Genomic DNA, 8271 nt, shown 5'->3' on the forward strand with positions numbered 1-8271 from the left:
ACACAATTGAGGTACGTACCAAGATTTTAAAAATATCCAATTCACCCCCCTCTTGGGATTACACCTAAATTAACACAGTTGTAATTAGAAAAATGTAAATGGTTATGAAATGTTTCTTTTGCAGGTTAGTCAGTATATGTAGTAGTTTAGTTAGTGAGTAGTATTTTAATTTTGGGAGAATTTTATTTTGTATATGTAATCTTCCAGAACTCTGAATGTAACCACGGTATTCCTCCGCCACAGTGAGGGTAAGTAATAAAATAAGTAAACTGTTTGTGTTTTAGAAGATGGTGAACCATATGGATAGTAAATTTTGAGGACGAAATTTTTATAAGGAGGGGAGAGTGTAGAGATTCGGTGAATTATATTAATTAAATAATAGGATAATGAGAGAAAAAGAAACTGTTATTTGGAATTCAACAGGATCTCATCGACGAACACGCTTGATGGGATCGTCGACGGGGACACGCGTCTCGTCGACGAGAAGTTACCAAGGGGATATTTTCAATTCTGAATTTCGTCTACGAGGAATAAGCGTTCTTTGACGAATTCCCTTCATGGTCTCGTCGACGAGGTGACGTGTCTCATCGACAAGCGCAGGTGTATACCGAGTATAGTGAATTTTCTCGATTTTGCCTAATTTTGATCCAAAGTTCTCCCTTAAGTTCAAATTTGATAAATTACAACAAAAACATGATTCTTAGGGATTCTTGGTGAAAAGATATTACACAATTGAGGTACGTACCAAGATTTTAAAAATATCCAATTCACCCCCTCTTGGGATTACACCTAAATTAACACAGTTGTAATCAGAAAAATGTAAATGGTTATGAAATGTTTCTCTTGCAGGTTAATCAGTATATGTAGTAGTTTAGTTAGTAAGTAGTATTTTAATTTTGGGAGAATTTTATTTTGTATATGTAATCTCCCAGAACTCTGAATGTAATCACGGTATTCCTTCGCGACAAGTAAGGGTAAGTAATAAAATAAGTAGACTATTTGTTTTTAGAGGATGGTGAACCATATGGATAGTAAATTTCGAGAACGAAATTTTTATAAGGAGGGGAGAGTGTAGAGACCCGGTGAATTATATTAATTAAATAATAGGAGGAGGAGAGAAAAAGAAACTGTAATTTGGAATTCAACAGGGTCTTGTCGACGAACACGCTTGATGGGATTGTCGACAAGGACACGCGTCTTGTCAACGAGAAGTTACCGAGGGGATATTTTCAATTCTGAATTTCATCTACGAGGAATAAGCATTCGTTGACGAATTCCCTTCATGGTCTTGTCGACGAGGTGACGTGTCTCATCGACAAGCGCAGGTGTATAAATAGCCTAAACTCAGTTTTCACTGCAGAAATCACGCGAATAACTTCTCTCGCTCTCTCTCCTCTTCAGTTTTCCTTCCTTCTCTCTAAGATTTTGCATAATAACCCGGGAAAAAAATTAAAAAAATTAATAAATTAAAATTATTAATTAATTAACTAGTTAAACATTATTAAATTAATGTATTAAATAAACAAATAAAGGAAATAGAAAAAAAATTAAATTAAATTAAAATTATTTATTAGTAATTAACTAGTTAAACATTATTAATTTGAATTAATTAAGTAAAGAAAAATGGTGATTATATATATATATATGAATATATAAGGATAAGATAGATATATATATATATATATATAAGTATATGTAAGTTAAGTTAAGTAAGTAAAGAAAAAAAAAGGAAAAAAAAAAAACTTCTTCAGGAAGCTTTCAGCTTTCTGAAACAACTGGCGCATCTCTCCTTCTCTCTCTATGCTCTGCGCTCTCTGTCACCTCTCTGTCTCCCCCTCTCTCTCTTCCCTCATTTCTCGGCGAATATTCGACCGATCGAGAAACAAAAGGTGTCATTGGATTCCTAACTCCGTCACCGACATTTCTACTGGAGTAAATTTGTCGTGGGAGCGACGTAGGCACCATTCTTGGGGTAAGGTAGTTTTTCCCTAATTTCTCAATTTCTTGTTAGATCTTCGGTCAAATCGACGATCAGGTACCACCACGGGGTCCTAGTCGTGATCGTTGTCATTTTGACATAAGTAAAGTTTCAATTGGGGTTTTTTAGACCCCACTCCAAAGCGAGAGTGAGATTTGAGAAATTTGGTAATTTGGTTATATTTAAGGGTATATTTATTTATTTAGAATTTATGGATTTAGGAAATATTAAAATAATATTTTATTTAGGATTAATTACATGGAACTAGAATTTTTAATTTCAGGGTCCAGGTGAGCACCGCAGACATTTTTTTGGGGTCCTTGTTGGTGTAGTTCAAGAAACCAGGTAAGGGGAAAAAGATATATTAAATCAGAATTTTTATGAATTTAATAGAAAATAAATTGTGTTATATACACATGTATATGTTTCGGTATGCGTTTAAAATGCCAACCATTTAAATTATATTTTTTCGAGTTTAGGGTTGTTTATTAGATATGTGTATGCGAAAATGAACTAATAAAAGTGGAAAAATATTTTCAGGGTAATTATGTAAGGAATGAAAGGTATTTTCGGTATATAAACGTTAAATGTTGGTTGTCGTATTTTACAGGCAATGTATGAGTTTTATTGCTAAACTGTGTGGCACAAGATTCTATGCAAATATATGTTAAATGTATGAGATGCAGGTTAAGTAAGTAATGCATTGTGAATAAAACATGATATGGACTACTTTGCTTGTGTGTGTTAATGCAACCATGTAAACAGCTAAAAAATGTTGGGTAAAAAGTTAAAAAATGTTGGGTAAAACAGCTAAAAGATGTTGGGTAAAACAGTTGAAAGATGTTAGGTAAATATGTAACAGTTGAAAAATGCTGGGTAAAATAGTTAAAAGATGTTGGGTAAATGTATGATAGCTGAAAAATGTTGGGTAAAACAGCTAAAAGATGCTGGGTATGAAATGAAATGAAATGAAAAGGGAAATGAATGAAATGGAAATGAAATGTGAAATCTGAACAATGTAAAATGGGAAAGAGACACTTAAAATGAAATGAAGTGAAATGTTAAAGTTATGAACATGAACATAGGTGAATGGTTGAACAATGACAGAAAGAATAATGTATTATGATATTAGCAGTATTTATGCTAGTAGAACATGTTACGTTTGGGCGAGACAAACTATTCGCCCGAGGGCTTGCTGAGAAAGGTGAGTGCCCTGATTGTATCAGGTGTAACAGTAGGCCGTATAACGTGCTAGGGCAGAGGGAAACTACTTGTATGGGCGGGTAGATTTCCCTATTCTTGGGAGCCTTCGCCGGTAAACTTTTGTATTAACTGTGTGAGTACAAGATCAATTTATCACTTGAGGGCTTACTGAGTAAGGTGAGTGCCCTGGTATGCTTTAGCTGTGACCTTTGGGTTGCCTAGGTATCAGAGCAGAGGGGTGCTACTTGTATGGGCGGGTAATCACCCCTATCCTTGGGTAATCTCGTGGGTTAAATCTTTTGCATGTGTTTGGTTAGGATCAGAGAATGATTTCAGAAATTATGTTAACGATTTTCAAAAGTTAAATTTTATATTGTTATATAAACTCATGTTAGCCACACACTGTTTTAATATATTGTTTCTTTCCTTACTGAGATGTGTCTCACCTAAATATGAATTTATCTTTTTCAGGATTTCCTCGAGATCGAGCTTAGAGAACTCGAGATTTTATAATATTATTAAGAAATAGGAAAATAAAATGGTATATTTTTATGTTAATTTTGGGGAATGTAAATATTTATGTTTTATGTCTTTATGTTTTAAGGCTGTTGAGTAAGGAATGATTGTGAAAATACTAAAATGTTTTGGGAGTTATGTAGATTTATGAAAATGCAGGTGATGGATGATTTATTATGGATTATAGTTAGAATTAGTAAACTCTGGTATTATGTTATATGGAGATTATGTTTATATTTTCCGCTGTATATATGTTGATTATGGATTATCAAGGATTTTATCAGGTATAACGCGTCGAACCTGGGTTTAAGGGTTCGGGGCATTACATTATGGTATCAGAGCAATGTCGAGTCGGAAGTGTGATTAATTTCACATCGCCTAGATATGGAAATATTAAAGTATTAGGTTAAGGATGATTTATACCAGAGTATAGAATTAAGTTGCGATAAGGATAGAGATGGGTAGATTAAGATATCGTTAGGAATTCTGAGTTGTGTTTCATAAGTTTGGGGGCATAAATCCCTTGATGGTCTTCTGTGTTTTTCTAAAAAAAGTAGCTAGTTTCATAAAATCATGACAAATCCATCGATGGTGATGTTTCCGAGCAGAGGAATTAGAACTTGGAATTTGAACTCGAAGGTTAGGTTGATTGATTTGTAGAGGAAAATCTTTGAAAGAGAATAATTTCAGCCATGTGATTAAATGATTTGTGGTCAAGTTGGGTATTTGGTATTTAAATTGGAGTATATGGAAATGTGAGGTTAGTTAGTTGATTTTAGAGGTTAAGGAAATGATTGATTAGCTAGCAAAATTTCGAGAACAAAATTTCTTAAGGAGGGAAGAATGTAATAACCCAAAAAAAATATAAAATAAATAAATAAATTAAGGTTATTAATCAATAAACTAGTTAAACATTATTAAATTAATGTATTAAATAAACAAATAAAGGAAATAGAAACAAAATAAATTAAATTAAAATTATTTATTAGCAATTAATTAGTTAAACATTATTAATATGAATTAAATAAGTAAAGTAAAATGGTGATTATATATATATATATAAGTATATGTAAGTTAAGTTAAGTAAGTAAAGAAAAAAAAAAGAAAAAAGAAAAAAAAAACATCTTCAGGAAGCTTTCAACTTCCTGAAACAACTGGCGCGTCTCTCCTTCTCTCTCTGTGCTCTGCGCTCTTCGTTGCCTCTCCGTATCCACCTCTCTCTCTTCCCTCATTTTTCGACCGATATTCGACCGATCGGGAAATAGAAGGTATCGTTGGATTTCTAACTCCGCTACTGACATTTCTACTGGAGCGGATTTGTCGTGGGAGAGCAGCGTAGACACCATTCTTGGGGTAAGGCAGTTTTTCCCTAATTTCTCAATTTCTTGTTAGATCTTTAGTCAAATCAACGATCAGGTACCACTACGGGGTCTTAGTCATGATTGTCGTCATTTTGACATAAGTAAAGTTCCAATTGGGGTTTTTTAGGCCCCACTCCAAAGCAGAGTGAGATTTGAGAAATTTGGTAATTTTGATATATTTAAGGGTATATTTGTTTATTTAGAATTTATGGATTTATTAAATATTAAAATAATATTTTATTCATAATTAATTACATGGAACTGGAATTTTTAATTTCAGGGTCCGGGTGAGCACCGCAGGCATCTTTTTGGGGTCCATGTTGGCGTAGTTCAAGAAACTAGGTAAGGGAAAAAATATATATTAAATCAGAATTTTTATGAATTTAATAGAAAAAAAATTGTGTTATATATAAGTGTATATGTTTCGGTATGCGTTTAAAATGCCAACTATTTAAATTATATTTTTTTGAGTTTAGGGCTGTTTATTAAATATGTATATGTGAAAATGAACTAATGAAAGTGAAAAAATATTTTCAGGGTAATTATGTAAGGAATGAAAGGTATTTTCGGTATATAAACGTTAAATGTTGGTTGGCGTATTTTACAGGCAATGTATGAATTTTATTGCTAAACTGTGTGACATGAGATTCTGTGTAAATATAAGTTAAATGTATGAGATGCAGACTAAGTAAGTAATGCATTGTGAATAAAACATGATATGGACTACGTTGCTTGTGTGTGTTAATGCAACCATGTAAACAACTAAAAAATGCTGGGTAAACAGTTGAAAGATGTTGGGTAAAACAGTTAAAAGATGCTGGGTAAATATGTAACAGCTGAAAAATATTGGATAAAACAGTTGAAAGATACTAGGTAAATGTATGACAGCTGAAAAATGTTGGGTAAAACAGCTGAAAGATGCTAGGTAAAACAACTGAAAGATGCTGGGTATGAAATGAAATGAAATGAGAAGGGAAATGAATGAAATGAAAATGAAATGTGAAATCTGAACAATGTAAAATGGGAAAGAGTCACTTAAAGTGAAATGAAATGAAATGTTAAAGTTATGAACATGAACATAGGTGAATAATTGAACAATGATAGAAAGAATAATGTATTATGGTATTAGGAGTATTTATGCTAGTAGAACATGTTATGTTTGGGCGAGACAAACTCTTCGTTCGAGGGCTTGTTGAGAAAGGCGAGTGCCCTGGTTGTATCAGGTATAGCAGTAGACTACATAACTTGTTAGGGCAGAGGGAAACTACTTGTATGGGCGGATAGATTTCCCTATTCTTGGGAGCCTTCGCTGGTAAACTTTTGTATGAACTGTTGAGTACGAGATCAATTTATCACTTGAGGGCTTACTGAGTAAGGTGAGTGCCCTGGTATGCTTTAGCTGTGACCTTTGGGCTGCCTAGGTATCAAAGCAGAGAGGTGCTAATTGTATGGGCAGGTAATCACCCCTATCCTTGGGTAATCTCGTAGATTAAATCTTTTGCATGTGTTTGGTTAGGATCAGAGAATGATTTCAGAAATTATGTTAACGATTTTCAAATGTTAAATTTTATGTTGTTATATAAATTCATGTTAGCCACACACTGTTTTAATATATTGTCTCTTCCCTTACTGAGATGTGTCTCACTCGAATATGAATTTTTCTTTTATAGGATTTCCTCGAGATCGAGCTTAAAGAGCTCGAGGTTTTATAACATTATTGGGAAATAGGAAAAGAAAATGGTATATTTCTATGTTAATTTTGGGGAATATAAATATTTATGTTTTATGTCTTTATGTTTTAAGGTTGTTGAGTAAGGAATGATTGTGAAAATATTGAAATATTTTGGGAGTTATGTAGATTTATGAAAATGCAGGTGATGGATGATTTATTATGGATTATAGTTAGAATTAGTAAACTTTGGTATTATGTTATATAGAGATTATGTTTATTTTTTTCGCTACGTATATGTTGTTATGGATTATCAGGGATTTTATCAGGTATAACGCGCCAGACCTAGGTTTAAGGGTTCGGGGCGTTAAATTTTGGATTCTTTCTTTGCCAGATCAACAATCTAAAGTGGCAACGCTACTCCTGGGAAAGTTCTCTTCAAGTCTGCTGGAGTAGATCGTTGGTGGGGCTAACTTGGATTCCATCCAAAGTTCAAGGTAAGACTTTATGTTGAATATTTGACTTTCCTACAATTGTAGAAAAGGTAGCATTTGAAGAAATACTAAAGTTTTGTTCAGGGCAATGTTGTTTTTAGGGTGTTGAACGGGGAACCCTGCAGGTGCAGGACTAGTCATTTTAGGGGCTTTCCAGTAGTCAAGTAAGGGTCTAAATTAAATTAGTAATTTTTTATGAAAATTATTATTATTATTTAATAGCAGATTAATTTTCAGAAAGCATGTATTATGTATGAGTATATTTGGAAAAATATATAAATATATTTGAGAAAATACTACTATTACATAGGAACATGTTTTTAGTGTAAAATGTCAGAAAATGTAATTTTATAATATATTTCTTGTTTTATTCAGTTTGTGTGACATGAATATTATTTTACGTATATTGTATTATGTTAAGTTAGATTTACAGAAAAAACATATTTTCAGTATTTATGACATGTTCGGCGCAAGGCCGCAATTATGTATGTATTTGGCGCAAAACCGTGATTATTTATGTTATGACAGAATTTAGAAAATGGTATCAATTTATTTATGTTAAAATAGTATATGATCATGTATTATATGTTATCAGAACTCAGATGATAGTTCAAATTAGTTTTCAGGAGCATGGTACCGTAGTTATACAATTCAGTTCAGTTCAAACTTGTGCTAACTACCCCTACTAGTAAAGGGGGTGGGAGATGGATAGTCGTTGTGACTTTTAGTGTAGAGTTGTAGACGTCCACCTGACAGTCCGAACCGGGTGTGGCGAGCCCATCGTACTTACAAATATTTTTAACTTGGCAATGGTCGGCAAACCATTGTCGGGTCTTACCTTTGAGTTGCACAACCCGTCATGGGGGGTAATACATGACACCAGCTAACTATTCATCTTGGGTAGATTTTCAGTACTAATATTTATAGCAGATGATTTTATGAACAGTGAGATACAGTAGGATTTAGTATAACTATAAAATTACATGTTTATTCAGTTATGATATTATTAGTGTTTTCAGACATGTAATATGTACGGTATATTTATTATAG

The sequence above is a fragment of the Malania oleifera genome, chromosome 11 (assembly GCF_029873635.1).
Source record: "Malania oleifera isolate guangnan ecotype guangnan chromosome 11, ASM2987363v1, whole genome shotgun sequence".
In the NCBI taxonomy this organism is placed as follows: Eukaryota; Viridiplantae; Streptophyta; class Magnoliopsida; order Santalales; family Ximeniaceae; genus Malania; species Malania oleifera.